The following is a 15,747-nucleotide window of genomic DNA, read 5'->3' as shown; positions in this document are numbered from 1 at the left end:
CAGATGTTGTCCTTTGACTGCAATATGCATTTCACCAAATAAATAAATTCACATCCAGTCTCTGTTTATGGCACTGTAAATTCAATGTTTGGTTTACTTGTGCGTTACAGCACAAATGTATCTGTGACTCAAAGAATGGTTATCTAATATTTACAGGAAAAAACACTTTGAATGTGGAAAAGGAGACAAGAATTTCCATTACTGTCTGGTGTAAAATATCTTCAGAGTTGAGGGAGGCTGATGAACGGATTACTTCAGACCTAATCCCTCTCTCCTCACTCCCTTCTTACTCTCATTCCTCCAGGATTGGGGATGGGGGGACTGAATTGAGGAGTACAGGGTAAGGAGAAAGGTGGAAATGGGTGTAGAAGGGGTGTTCTGCCCCCTTTATTAAATTATATTTTTGTGGGTGGGTGGCTGCCTGACTGACTGGCTGACTGGGTCTTGTCACTGTATCTGCTCCCTATTAGAGGAGGCCTTCCAGTCAGCTGAGGGTCAGACTGGCCTCTCTGGAGCCTTCCATCAAACACATAACATTTTCCTCCTTCTCTCTCTCGCTTTCCTCTCCTCTCCTCTCACTCACTGCCCTGCACCACGCCACGCCACGCGCTCACACCCGGTAGGTTGTAAAACACTTGTAATTGCAAACAGCTTATCCTTTTTTCAATTCTACTGCTCTTAGCTGCCGCAGGATCCAGAAAAAGGAACCCAAAGTGATGAAAAAAGCAAGCAGCCAACAGATGGAACAGTCGTTAAATCTGTTATTTGGTGAGACAATTAGCTTTGAGGAAAGGCATTTAGGGCAACTCATCTGTTTTTATGGGGAGAGGGATTAAAAATGTATACCCCCACTTTGGCTATGGACGCAGGAGACACAACATATATATATATATAAGGTCTTAAGTATCATGAGGGAGATTAATAAAACAATAAAAAAAATCTTATAGGTCATTAGGGTTGTTGGGTTCTTTGAGGAAAATGTGTTATTTCGCTTTTGCCTCTAAAATGGATCACAGCTTTTTTTATATATACGATTCCTGCATACAAATATTTACCTTACGCATGACCCTTTACTTTTTAACATGGCTGCCGTGCCCACGCCTGTTGATTGGCTGTGCATAAGATCAATTATTTCCAGTGTAGTCTCCTGTGTAGTGCTGTGTTGCTGTTGCTGGCTATGATTATTTATGTAGGGGTTTGAGAGTAGGCATTACCTCCATCATATGGTGGTGGTTCAGGGGCATCAGACAGAGTAGTCTTTTCCTCTCCATCCAACGGCTGGCTCTCTCCTCCCTCAAACATCCCAAACACACTCACTGTGTACTTGGTACCAGCCCTGTGAGACAAACTTAAATCAGTTACACTTCATTCATCTCAACAGGTTTGTCAGTTTGTCTGAGAGATATGACTGATAGACTGACACAACAAATTGCTGAACTAATGAAAATGCGGCATAGCTCAAACTACAGTACCTGTGCAAATGAATACATTACATGTGACAGTCCATCTGATATACTTTACATTCCAGTCCAAGGATAAGCCTACCTGAGCTCCTCCAGAACCACAGTGTTGTCATAGGGTCCGACCAGCAGCTCTCCCAGGTCTATATCATTCCCAATGGGGTGGAAGGTGACCTTGTAGCCCTTGACCTCCCCTGGAGCGGGGTCCCAGGTCACTCTGAAACTGGTCCTAGCAGGCTCGGAGGTCTGCAAGTTTCTAGGGGCTTTGTACGGTGACACTGGAACAGAGAAAATTAAGATTTGATATAAGCAGAAGAATATAAAGTGGAAGTAAAATGTGGCTAAACTATTACAATTACTAGTAAAATCCTAGTTCTTAGCTGCCTATTTGGAGACCCATTCTCTCCTGGGCTATCCTACTGCAAGCATCTGTTTCATGCAAGATTTAGTAGTTGATGATGATAAGTACTTGATATGAGTCTGCATAACCCTCCAGTGACTAACTACTGTACAAGACTCCCCTAAGCTAACGTAAGCAGCACAGAGCACAGTTCAGTTGTGGTTAATGATAAACCAACGTACGTGTGGTTCCTACTCCTTGCCTTGCTTTTCCTTCTCCCTGCTTGTACACAGGCAGCACTGTGATGTCGTAGGTGGTCATGGGTGTTAAGCGTCTCAAGATGGTGTTGGTGGTCCCAGCGGGCACCTTGGTGGCCAGCTGTCGCCCTCCCGACGCCGGCTTGTACGTCACCCGGTAGTTGACAACATTCCCGGGTGCAGGCTGCCATGTCACCTTCATGCTCTTCTCCGTCTCCTCGGAAACGACGACAACTTTTCCGGCTGCAGACACTGGGAACACAAATGAAAGAAAATTAATGCTTGATGGATTGATTTTGGTATCATGCTGCGAGTTTGAGCAGAAAGTAGAATTGGAATGCATGCCAAATTGCTGCCTACATTTCAAAATGGTACGAAGCCATGGCTTCTTCTGGGCAATCTAAACATTGACACGGTTGGATACCTCCAAGGTTTTCACAGCGGTATCTGTTCAGTTTCCATATGCTTGTGAACACAAATCCATCCAAACATAGTTTTATTTCCCAGTCAGACCATACACTGACCAGGCTCTGCTTTACTAGATTGTGTTGAGGTGGTGGGTTGTACCCACTGTGTGTTTTATCTTTCCATACTATGACCCCAGTGTGTTTTTGGTGCAGGAAGGACAAGTGTGAATTGCCAAAACCCCTAAACGAGCTCAGGAAAATTTTCAGACAGCTAGACTTCAGAGAGAGGAGTTTTATGGATGGAAAAATGCAGCCTGTCCAAGTTTTCACTGCGTGGTTTGATCCAAATGGACCTGTCCTGTTAGCGGAGACAGAGAGAGGGAGAGAGACAGAGACAGAGAGAGGGCTGGTGGTTCTGGTGGAGGAACCCGCAGGGCTAGTGACCATAGATATAAACCATACGAGCCTCTGGAGGTGCCTCAAGGTTGTTTTCGGTGTAAATTGCACCTGCCCCGCTTTCCAGAATCAATAACAAAACGATGGAGAGACACATTTTCCATTAGCACATTTTGTCTCGCTAACCAGCGGATGAATTCCCCAATCGGGGAGAGTTTCCGTCAATGTGCTTTTCTCATTTCAGTGGGTCGCTGTATTGCGAGGAGAGGGGAAGCACTGTCTACTCCTGTGTCTATCCGAATCCACAATCTCCCCTGATAACTGGGAGCAGGTGTGGCGCATTGCGTCATGGCCATATACGGACATAACATACACGTGCACATGCTTGCACAAGCATGCACCAACGCACGCAGTCACACGCGTCACCCTGATTACAAAAGCATCTCGTTGGCTGTTCAGATGGATCAGTTCAATGCCAGCAGCATTGACGTTATCTCCAAGCTCAAAGAATGAGCCGGAAATGTCACCGTATCTCACTTTTTCCACATCATGCGCCCAAGAACGGGGCTGAAGTTTCCTGCATAACTCTAAAGCCTGGGTCACTGCTTTCAACAGTCAGGGTGATAGACCTGAAGTTGTTTCATATTATTTTTTACCTTTTTTATCTACTCCTGGATTATAAAGACTATGAAAGCTTTACGCTCATGGTGTATTTACGAAAATAAGGTCTGTTCCCAAATCCAATCTCTTCAAGGGCTCAAACCATCTTGACACACTCTTTAATGTCATCAGACAAATATGACCCACTCTGGATCTCCTATTTGTTCCAGGTGCTTTATATAGGCTCGTTCCAGTTATATAGATAGATTTTCCGAGGTCGTGGGGTATTTTTATATCCTACATCTACAGTGGGGAGAACAAGTATTTGATACACTGCCGATTTTGCAGGTTGTCCTACTTACAAAGCATGTAGAGGTCTGTAATTTTTATCATAGGTACACTTCAACTGTGAGAGACGGAATCTAAAACAAAAATCCAGAAAATCACATTGTATGATTTTTAAGTAATTAATTTGCATTTTATTGCATGACATAAGTATTTGAAAACCTACCAACCAGTAAGAATTCCGGCTCTCACAGACCTGTTAGTTTTTCTTTAAGTAGCCCTCCTGTTCTCCACTCATTACCTGTATTAACTGCACCTGTTTGAACTTGTTACCTGTATAAAGGACACCTGTCCACACAATCAATCAAACAGACTCCAACCTCTCCACAATGGCCAAGACCAGAGAGCTGTGTAAGGACATCAGGGATAAAATTGTAGACCTGCACAAGGCTGGGATGGGCTACAGGACAATAGGCAAGCAGCTTGGTGAGAAAGTAACAACTGTTGGCGCAATTATTAGAAAATGGAAGAAGTTCAAGATGACGGTCAATCACCCTCGGTCTGGGGCTCCATGCAAGATCTCACCTCGTGGGGCATCAATGATCATGAGGAAGGTGAGGGATCAGCCCAGAACTACACGGCAGGACCTGGTCAATGACCTGAAGAGAGCTGGGACCACAGTCTCAAAGAAAACCATTAGTAACACACTACGCCGTCATGGATTAAAATCCTGCAGCGCATGCAAGGTCCCCCTGCTCAAGCCAGCGCATGTCCAGGCCCGTCTGAAGTTTGCCAATGACCATCTGGATGATCCAGAGGAGGAATGGGAGAAGGTCATGTGGTCTGATGAGACAAAAATAGAGCTTTTTGGTCTAAACTCCACTCGCCGTGTTTGGAGGAAGAAGAAGGATGAGTACAACCCCAAGAACACCATCCCAACCGTGAAGCATGGAGGTGGAAACATCATTCTTTGGGGTTGCTTTTTTGCAAAGGGGACAGGACGACTGCACCGTATTGAGGGGAGGATGGATGGGGCCATGTATCGCGAGATCTTGGCCAACAACCTCCTTCCCTCAGTAAGAGCATTGAAGATGGGTCGTGGCTGGGTCTTTCAGCATGACAACGACCCGAAACACACAGCCAGGGCAACTAAGGAGTAGTAAGAAGCATCTCAAGGTCCTGGAGTGGCCTAGCCAGTCTCCAGACCTGAACCCAATAGAAAATCTTTGGAGGGAGCTGAAAGTCCGTATTGCCCAGCGACAGCCCCGAAACCTGAAGGATCTGGAGAAGGTCTGTATGGAGGAGTGGGCCAAAATCCCTGCTGCAGTGTGTGCAAACCTGGTCAAGAACTACAGGAAACGTATGATCTCTGTAATTGCAAACAAAGGTTTCTGTACCAAATATTAAGTTCTGCTTTTCTGATGTATCAAATACTTATGTCATGCAATAAAATGCAAATGACTTACTTAAAAATCATACAATGTGATTTTCTGGATTTTTGTTTTTGATTCCATCTCTCACAGTTGAAGTGTACCTATGATAAAAAATTACAGACCTCTACATGCTTTGTAAGTAGGAAAACCTGCAAAATCAGCAGTGTATCAAATACTTGTTCTCCCCACTGTATATATTTTTTTCAGCTCTGAGGTAAACTGTGGACGAAAAACCCAGAAACCCATCTTCTCAGGCAGACAGAGAGGATGTGTGAAAGAGAAAGAGAGCGAGAGAGAGAGAGAAGGAGAGAAACAGACACAGAGAGACAGAGAGAGAGGGTCCCACAGTAAGTCTGTGTGTGGTGGAAACATTAGGGAGGTGAAGTGACTTACCATCTGTGGTCTCAGCACCCACGAGCGGCTCCCCCTCACCCCTGTCGTAGGTTGCGTAGACAGAGACCTGATAGCGCGTCTCTGGAGTGAGCCCGTCCAGCACTGTGGCCGTTATATCTCCGGGGACTGACTTCTCCCCTGTCTCCTCTGTGTACAACGACTTCCACTTCAACCAGTAGGAGCGCACATTACCAAGCGCTGCCGTCCAGGAGACAGCAAAGCTGGTTTCCGTGACATCTTTGGTAACCAGGTCTTTAGGGGAGCCAAGGACTGTGAGGGGAAAAAGAACAGAGGAAGCTGGGAAACATCTCACATACCAGTGTTAGTACAGAGAGTCTTTATCAAATGGACCAAAACAGTTTGTGTTAGGTCTGCTAGTTGATATGGCAGTTTGTCTCACTCTGGATGCAGATAGTTTGGACGAGTGTATTCTAGTGAGCAGGAGGAATTTGCTGGTATAGTGATGAACCACCAACGATTTATCTGTCTCCGTTTAACCCCTCAAGCTCTTTTTGAAACAAGTGATTTACTTTGTTCATAATCAGAGGGATCAGAAAAAGCTCTGCAAAACCAATCACCGGATTCCAGCGCTCAGCTCAGAGTGTCTCGCTCACAGCACTTTCATTTTCCATCGAAACAGAAGAAACTTGATCCGTTAAAGTGTGTTTGTTACAATTGCAGATGCAGAGAGAGAGAGAGAGAGCTGATCCAAATATGAGGAGTAATGAATTCAACAAGGAAATGAATGGAGAATTCCAGATTTTGGAGGGCCTGTCAAGGATAATATTCTGTGGCCCCTCTAGATGCCAAGTCCCCTCCATCCAGGGAGCAGGGAGCTGCTGCCAAGCGCTGAGGAGAGAGACCACTGACTTTCCCGGCTGTGCTGCTGCACAAGAGGGACCGGATCACATGTTAATGACTTCTGCAGACAATGACCCACTTTTCATCAGTACTCTGAGCACAGCAATACTCACAGGGGCCAAGCGCTGAAGCACATACATGCAACACGTGGAATACAGACGGACACAGCTAGCTGCCTCCATTTTGAAGTAAGCTCAGTTGGAATTAGCAAAACATGCATTTGAACCCAACAATGTAAGCAAAACTTAGATTTGTAAATGGACAATCTCTCCCAGCTTCTGTGCAATGACGAAAAGCATTGAAGAAGCATTGAGGAAGGAGCCATTAACAAAGGATAAGCTATTACACATTTTAATCATCACACTGGCAAATACGGTTGTCATCATAATCCCCTAAATCTCAAAAAGAAAAATAAGGAAACAGATCTGACAACCACAACGGGTCTAGATCACTGAGACACAGAGTCTAATCTGTATACTTCACTAAGTGATGTATAGGAGTAGATCAGCCAGGGGCTTCCTGTAACCAAGGCATGTTTGTTGATGTAGCTAACCTTCAAATCGTCGGCCAAAAGCCGTGTTGGTTTGGGCTCGAATTGGATATGTGGATATATATCAATATGTGTCAAGAGGATGAGTCAGGTGCTAGGAAAAGTACACTATGTGTGCTGCCTGCTATGAGGCTGAGCCTTCATAAAAAGCTCACCCTATCAGCTCACATATGGACACAAATATCGCTCTTATCAATGTAACTTAACAGCATGCATTTACTGCATTCATACAGTACATGAGTTATTGTATAACAAACAGCCTACAGGCAGTGCTTATTCTTGAGCCCACAGTTAAAGAAGAAACACCACTGGAAATGGAGACTTCAATTTACAGATAAACAGTTTAGCCAAGTCTCCTTTGAGAACCGCTCTTTGCAGATGGTAAGTGTTATCCGGAATCCTTGTGACATCCCTACCCTAAACCCTACCCTTAGCCTAACTTTAACCATGACCGTTACCTAACCTTAACCCTTACCTTAACCATTTTAAATGTCAACTTCCAATGGGGTAGGGACGTCCCAAGGATGCTCGATAGCAAGGGCACTCTCCAGATGGCAAAGAGAATCCATCAAACTCACTGCACTTCTATTTACACTTCCCTCATTTAACTGCCCTGGAGCCTGGTCCACCTAGGCTCTGTGTAGGGCCAGACCATGATGAAGACACATGGTTCACCTGCGTGCAAGGGGCTCTGCCCTGCTCTGCCCTTTCGCCTCAAAGGACCTTCAGTCTGGAGGAAAAACAGTGTCTCCTGCTAAGTCACTGAGCCTGGCAAAGCACTACCCAGCCAGGAGCCCAGTTTCCAAAGGGATCGTCATGAAAAGAAATCAAAGCAAACCGTTGTGAATTCACCTGGTTTCACGCCACACTCTGTGGCCATGAAATGCTTACTACTGAAAAGCTCAGCTCTTATGCCCACGAACAAACATTCACTCAACATTAACCTTGCAAACATTGCATATGAATGTCTACAGCCACTTGCACACGAGCTAGCTAGCTATACCTGTATGACAGCAGTTTGTGGTTTGTATAGTGTAATGATATGTACACCAAACTGCACTTTTAGAGTTTTATCGAAAACATATTTTTGTCCCATGACCCAAAATAGAAGTAGAAGTATGGCTTGGTGTCAGTGGCGTGGGTTATCTCTGGTCTTTCTCTCTCCATGCTATTTGGCCTCTTCCTGGACTGGGAGGAAGTGGACAGACAGCCAGTTCTCTGCTGGAGGAACCAGCCAGCACTCAACTGCTCACAGCTTTGAAGTAGCTGCTAAGTAACACCTAACACATGTTGGGAAAGACTTCCTGCTTTAATACATATAAAGCTCACATTTAAAATATGAATCCCAGACATTTAACTCAACCCCCCTTTCTCTGATTCAGTTAATGAAGCCAATCTTTAGTGGTCAGGAATCAGGATGTGGTTGGCTGAACATACAAGATTGATTGGCCACTGGCTGCCACAGGGCGCACTATTGTCTCCAATAGCAAGTGAGGTTACCTCACACAGTGGGTACCTGGAAGCCAGTGGCACCGTAAACAATGAGATCAGTGTTGGCCTGTTGTCCTGACGTCTAGCTGTGCTGCTGTAACCAGACAAAGGTTCTACTCCGGTGGGACGCCAGGTCTGATGAGTCAGCAAAACTGACCATGTCATGGAAACTGAGCATCTGACTTCTGACCATGTGACTAGGCAATCAGGATATATAATAAACCTGAGTAGCAGCAGCTTATGTGAAGTGTGAAAAAAATGTGTGTGTGTGTGTGTGTGTGTGTGTGTGTGTGTGTGTGTGTGTGTGTGTGTGTGTGTGTGTGTGTGTGTGTGTGTGTGTGTGTGTGTGTGTGTGTGTTGGAGTATCAGTGTAGTGTGTATGAGTGTGTGGGTAGAGTCTAGTGAGTGTGCATAGAGCCAGTGCCAGGGAGTCAATGTAATAAACAAATAATAAAGGGGGTCAATGTAAAAAGTCCGGCTAGCCATTTGATGAACTGTTCAACAGTCTTATGGCTTGGGGGTATTAGCTGTTCAGGTGCCTTTTGTTCTCAGACGTGGCGCTCCGGTACTGCTTGCTGTGCGGTAGCAGAAAGAACGGTCTATGACTTGGGTGGCTGGAGTCTTTGACAATTTTTAGGGACCTTTCTCTGACAATGCCTGGTATAGAGGTCCTGGATGGCAGGGAGTTTTGCCCCAGTGATGTACTGGGCCATACGCACTACCCTCTGTAGAGCCTTGCGCTTTGATGCCGAGCAGTTGCCATACCAAGCGATGATGCAGTCAGTCAAGACGCTCTCAATGGTGCAGCTGTTGAACTTTTTGAGGATCTGAGGGCCCATGCCAAATCTTTTCAGCCTCCTGAGGGGAAGAGGAGTTGTCGTGCCTTCTTCATGACTGTGTTGGTGTGTTTGGACCATGATAGGTCCTTAGTGATGTGGACACTGAGGAACTTGAAGCTCTCGACCCACTCCACTACAGCCCATCGATGTGAATGGGGGGTGTTCGGCCCTCCATCTCCTGATGTCCACAATTAGCTCCTTTGTCTTGCCCACGTTGAGGGAGAGGTTGTTATCCTGGCACCACACTGCCATGTCTCTGACCTCTTCCCTATAGGCTGTCTCATCCTAGTCTGTGATTAGGACTACCACCGTCGGCAAACTTAATGATGGTGTTGGAGTTGTGTGCGGCCACGCAGTCGTGGGTGAACAGGGAGTACAGGAGGAGACTGAGCACGCACCCCTGATGGGCTCCAGTGTTGAGGGTCAGGAAGTCCAAGATCCAGTTGCAGAGGGAGGTGTTCAGTCCCAGGATACTTAGCTTAGTGATGAGCTTGGAGGGCACTATGGTTTTGAACAATGAGCTGTAGTCAATGAACAGCATTCTTACTTAGGTGCTCCTTTTGTCCAGGTGGGAAAGGACAGTATGGAGTGCAATAGAGATTGCATCATCTGTGGATATGTTAGGGCGGTATGCGAATTGGAGTGCGACCAGGGTTTCTGGGATGATGATGTTGATGTGAGCCATGACCAGCCTTTCAAAGCATTTCATAGCTACAGATGTGAGTGCTACGGGGGCAGTAGTCATTTAGACAGGTTACCTTGGCGTTCTTAGGCACAGGTACTATGGTGGTTTGCTTGAAACATGTATGTATTACAGACTGGGTCAGCAAGAGGTTGAAGATGTCAGTGAAGACACTTACCAGCTGGTCATCGCATGCTCTGAGTACGCATCCTAGTAATTCGTCTAGCCCGCAAGCCTTGTTAATGTCAACCTGTTTAAAGGTCTTACTCACATCGGCTACGGAGAGCATGATCATAAAGTTGTCCGGAACAGCTGGTGCTCTCACGGATGGTTCAGCATTGCTTGCCTCGAAGCAAGCAAAGAAGGCATTTAGCTTGTCTGGTAGGCTCCCGTCACTGGGCAGCTCTCGGCAGGGTATCCCTTTGTAATTCGTGATAATTTGCAATCCCTGCCACATCTGACGAGAGTCAGAGCCGGTGTAGTAGGATTCGATCTTCGTCCTGTATTGACACTTTGCCTGTTTGATGGTTCGTCCGAGCACGTAGCGGGATTTCTTATATGCGTCCAGATTAGTGTCTTGCTCCCTGAAAGCGGCAGCTCTAGCCTTTAGCTCAGTGCGGATGTTGCCTGTAATCCATGGCTTCTGTTTGGGATATGTATGTATGGTCGCTGTGTGGACAACGTCGTCGATTGACTTATGAAGCCGGTGACTGATGTAGGAAACTCCTCAATGCCATCGGAGGAATCCCGGAACAAATTCCAGTCTGTGCTAGTGAAACAGTCCTGTAGCTTAGCTTCTGCTTCATTGGACCACTACCATATTGAGCGCGTCACTGGTACTTCCTGTTGAGTTTTTGCTTGTAAGCCGGAATCAGGAGGATAGCGTTATTGTCTGATTTGCCAAATGGCGGGCGGGGGAGAGCTTTGAATGCGTCTTTGCGTGTGGAGTAAAGCTTTTACAGGTGATATGCAGGTTTGTTTTACCTCATTTCTACCAGCATATCACCTGTAATAAAATGCAAATTAATTACTTAAAAATCATACAATGTGATTTTCTGGATTTTTTTAGATTCAGTCTCTCACAGTTGAAGTGTACCTATGATAAAAATTACAGACCTCTACATGCTTTGTAAGTTGGAAAACCTGCAAAATCGGCAGTGTATCAAATACTTGTTCTCCCCACAGTATGTCAAAAAATGTATGTAGCAACTGCAGATTGCCCCTTTCAAGGGAAAGGGCTGGAACAATATTCCTCTCTACATGCATACTGCTGACCCTCAAACCTAACTAAAGCAAAGCACATACAGCCTCCTGTCTGCCTGACCTCAGTCCTAGTTTGTCCTCCCCTCCCCAGACCCCAGTCCTCCTAGTTGGGCCTCTCCTCCCCAGACCCATCTTCCTAGTTGGGCCCCCCTCCCCAGACCCCGGTCCTCTTAGGTGGGCCCCCCTCCCCAGACCCCAGTCCTCCTAGTTGTGTCTCCACTCCCCAGACCCCAGTCCTCTTAGGTGGGCCCCCCTCCCCAGACCCCAGTCCTCCTAGTTGTGTCTCCACTCCCCAGACCCCCGTCCTCCTAGTTGTGTCTCCACTCCCCAGACCCCAGTCCTCCTAGTTGTGTCTCCACTCCCCAGACCCCCGTCCTCCTAGTTGTGTCTCCACTCCCCAGACCCCCGTCCTCCTAGTTGTGTCTCCACTCCCCAGACCCCAGTCCTCCTAGTTGTGTCTCCACTCCCCAGACCCATCTTCCTAGTTGAGCCCCCCTCCCCAGACCCCAGTCCTCTTAGGTGGGCCCCCCTCCCCAGACCCATCTTCCTAGTTGTGTCTCCACTCCCCAGACCCCCGTCCTCCTAGTTGTGTCTCCACTCCCCAGACCCCAGTCCTCCTAGTTGTGTCTCCACTACCCAGACCCATCTTCCTAGTTGAGCCCCCCTCCCCAGACCCCAGTCCTCTTAGGTGGGCCCCCCTCCCCAGACCCCAGTCCTCCTAGTTGTGTCTCCACTCCCCAGACCCCCGTCCTCCTAGTTGTGTCTCCACTCCCCAAACCCCAGTCCTCCTAGTTGTGTCTCCCCTTCCCAGACCCATCTTCCTAGTTGGGCCCCCCTCCCCAGACCCCAGTCCTCTTAGGTGGGCCTCCCCAGACCCCAGTCCTCCTAGTTGTGTCTCCACTCCCCAGAGCCCAGTCCTCCTAGTTGTGTCTCCACTCCCCAGACCCCCGTCCTCCTAGTTGTGTCTCCACTCCCCAGACCCCAGTCCTCCTAGTTGTGTCTCCACTCCCCAGACCCATCTTCCTAGTTGAGCCCCCCTCCCCAGACCCCAGTCCTCTTAGGTGGGCCCCCCTCCCCAGACCTCAGTCCTCTTAGTTGTGTCTCCACTCCCCAGACCCCAGTCCTCCTAGTTGTGTCTCCACTCCCCAGACCCCCGTCCTCCTAGTTGTGTCTCCACTCCCCAGACCCCCGTCCTCCTAGTTGTGTCTCCACTCCCCAGACCCCCGTCCTCCTAGTTGGTTCTCCCCTTCCCAGACCCCAGTCCCCCTAGTTGGTTCTCCCCTTCCCAGACCCCAGTCCCCCTAGTTGGTTCTCCCCTTCCCAGACCCCAGTCCCCCTAGTTGGTTCTCCCCTTCCCAGACCCCAGTCCTCTTAGTTGGCCATCCCCTCCCCTCTCATCCTTCTAGTTGGGCCTCCCATCCTCAGAGCTTTCTCTTCTAGACCACCCTGATCAAAGACGTTCCGGGACAGAACTCTACTAATGTCATAAAGCTGTCCAGAGACCTATGATTGGGCTGCCACGAGCAGAATGGATTGTGGGGGCGTGTCTGTTCTGGCGTGTGGGATAGAGTGGTCTTTGTTATTGTTGGGCTCCCTAGCAGCCAGACCAGCGTGACCCAGACCATAACCTCCTGCTGCCCTGGCCTGAATGGCTGCCTACTGAAACACCTATATCACTAACAGATGTCCCTCACACTAACTCACTGCATGTCAGTCCTGAACAACCTTCTAATACTATCCCTCAGTCTTAGGAAGAGGGGTGTAGTCTACAATGGATTTGGTACATTTTGGCTAACATTCTTGAAGACATAGGCTTATGTATGCATCAAGGTCTATGGTTGAGGAGCCCAGTTAGCAGAGTAAGCCGTCTCTGATCAGCAGCATTGCTATTCCAAATGGTTTACAAAATCATTGAATGAAAATGCCACAAAAATATATATTTTGGCAAAACAAAAACTTGATTACCGACATGAAAAACATTTTGGGACTGTATCGGACTAATGAAACGAATAACAAAAGATTTTGAGTGGTATTTTCCTTTAAAGTGATATTGAATGTGTCACATAAAATAATCTAAAATAACCCATATGTCCCCGGAGTGTGTAAAACTGCATGAGCTAGTCTAGCATGGCATGTGTTGGCTGTACTCAGGAGTGTTTTAGGTTTACGAGAGTACCCCCACCCATTTCCAGCTCTCCCTGCTTCATGGGCAATAAAGTAGAGCTAACCTACAGTCTGTCTGTGTCACAGGAATTACATAAAGTTCAATATTCCAGCATTTACAGAGTTTCCCTTAACACTCAGTCAGAGAAGAGGTATCCTGAGATATCTAGGAAGGATTTCTAGGGCAGTATGTTTTTCTAGACTGACATCCTACACCATGACACATTGAAAAAAATGCTGATGTTCGACTCCAAAAACAAAGACAATGAATATCGCCTTAAGTCATATTTCACAGTCTCTATCTGTCTCCCTCTCTCCCTCTATCTATCTGTCTCCCTCTCTCTCTCTCTCTGAAACACAACCCCTTCAAAGCAGCCAAAGAGCAGACAGTTATAACAAACATAAGAGTTGTACCTTCTACGGTGGTGCCTGTACCCAGGAGTTGGTCTCCCAGCCCAGAGGTGTAGCGGGCACTGACAAACAGCTCATATTCAGTAGCAGGCTGGAGGTTCTTTAGCAGAGCCACGGTGGTGTCTCCTTTCACGGCTATCTCCTTCCTCTCCCCGGTGCCGTCGGCTGGTTTGAAGGCCACGCGGTACTGGAGGACATTCCCGGGAGCGGCCCTCCATGACACCTTCATGCTGGACACGGTCTCGTTGAAGACACGGAGATCACGGGGAGAACCACGGACTGAGAGGGAAAGGACAAACATGTATGTACAGTATAAACTGCTTTAGCTATAGGTAAGGAATTGAAATGTTAGCAGCCACGCTGGTTAACTGACTGACCTTCCTTGGTGGTTCCGTCGACCTGCATCTTCTCTCCCAGGCCGGAGGTGTACTCTGCAGACACAGACACACGGTAGGTGGTGATGGGGAACAGCTCCTGGAGCACGATAGTGGTGTCAGGTCCGTTGGTCTGGGCCTCCAGCACCTCTCCTCCCCCTGTCACGGGGATGTAGGACAGCCGGTACCTCACCACGGGCCCTGGCGCCGCCAGCCACGACACCCGGAAACTGTCCGTGGTCTCCTCAGACACACTCAGGTCCTGCACCGTCCCTCGTTCTGGAAAGAAGAATGTTTAGGTTTTGTTTAGCAGTGGCTTGTCAATGTAATTTGTAAGGACAAAGACTCCACATCCAGCCTTCTGTATAAACTATTGAACTTGTGAGAAACATAAACTTGTGAGAAAAAGCAAAAGCACTATAACATATACACTCTTAGAAAAAAAGGGTTCCAAAAGGGTTCTTTGGCTGTCCCCATAGGATAACCCTTTTTGGTTCCAGGTAAAAACACTTCTGGATTCCATGTAGAATCCTCTAAGGGTTCTACATGGAACCCAAAATGGTTTTACTCTAAACCAAAAGGGTTCTAAACTTGAACCAACAAGAGTTTTTCAAAAGTTTCTCTTATGGATACAGCAGAAGAAATATTTTAGGTTCTAGATAGCACCTTTTTTTCTAAGAGTGTACTGTATCTCTTCACTTGATTATGCTGTGAAACCCCTGAATGTGTATGCTTTTAACCCCTTACCTTCCAAAGTGGTCTCCTCCCCTGACAGAGGGAAACTGTCTCCTTTGTCATACTGGGCGAACACGTTGACCTCGTAGGTGGTGAAGGGGGTGAGGTGTGGAAGGATGGCGCTGGTGGTGTCAGCTGGCACAGCCAGGGAGATGTAGTCCCCAGTGATGTCCTCTGCCTTACGGAAACGCACCAAGTAGGACATGACATTGGTGGAATCGGTTGTCCAGGTGACACGGAAGCTTCTGGACGTCACCTCAGAGAACTCCAGGTCCCTGGGTGCAATCAGACCTGACGAGAGGGATAAAACACAATTAAGTGACTGGTTTGTGTTTTGTACTCACAGGAAATGTCATCGCTTGGCTTTTGATAATGCCAAGCAGAGGTGTCTATCTTATTCATTCAGAAAAGCTGGAACGGAACCAATGAGTTGAACTCATTCAACATCATTCACAGATCCATATTTGACCATTTATCTTCCATGAGTGTCTTGGTCATAGGAAACACTCCTCGTACTGAATGCTAGCATTATGCATTAAGCCGACAAGATTGCAACACATTCATATTAATAACCCCAGGACATTGCCAATGGCTAATTGTTTTGTGTTCTTGGAAAAGGGGGATCATTACTGATAATAAGTGCAGCAGATAAACTGATGTCCTGCTACTGTGGTGTTGAAAACTATCTAAAGTCCTGTTGACTTTCAGAGACGGGTGGCCTTTGAATTGGAAGGACATTTAGGTCAGAATAACAGAGGGTCCCCAGTCAGTTGCTATAGTGTTTAAAAACAGTAAACGATAACAAAT

General features: G+C 47.2%; 1 pseudogene; it reads right to left on the bottom strand.

Moving 5' to 3' along the window:
- The window catches only part of LOC120059780, a 76,132-nt pseudogene that overhangs the window by 50,935 nt on the left and 9,450 nt on the right, over positions 1 to 15,747 (bottom strand).

This window comes from Salvelinus namaycush, chromosome 15 (genome assembly GCF_016432855.1).
Source record: "Salvelinus namaycush isolate Seneca chromosome 15, SaNama_1.0, whole genome shotgun sequence".
In the NCBI taxonomy this organism is placed as follows: Eukaryota; Metazoa; Chordata; class Actinopteri; order Salmoniformes; family Salmonidae; genus Salvelinus; species Salvelinus namaycush.
The sequence above is the reverse complement of the archived record's forward strand: the minus strand, read 5'-3'. Positions and strand labels throughout refer to the sequence as shown.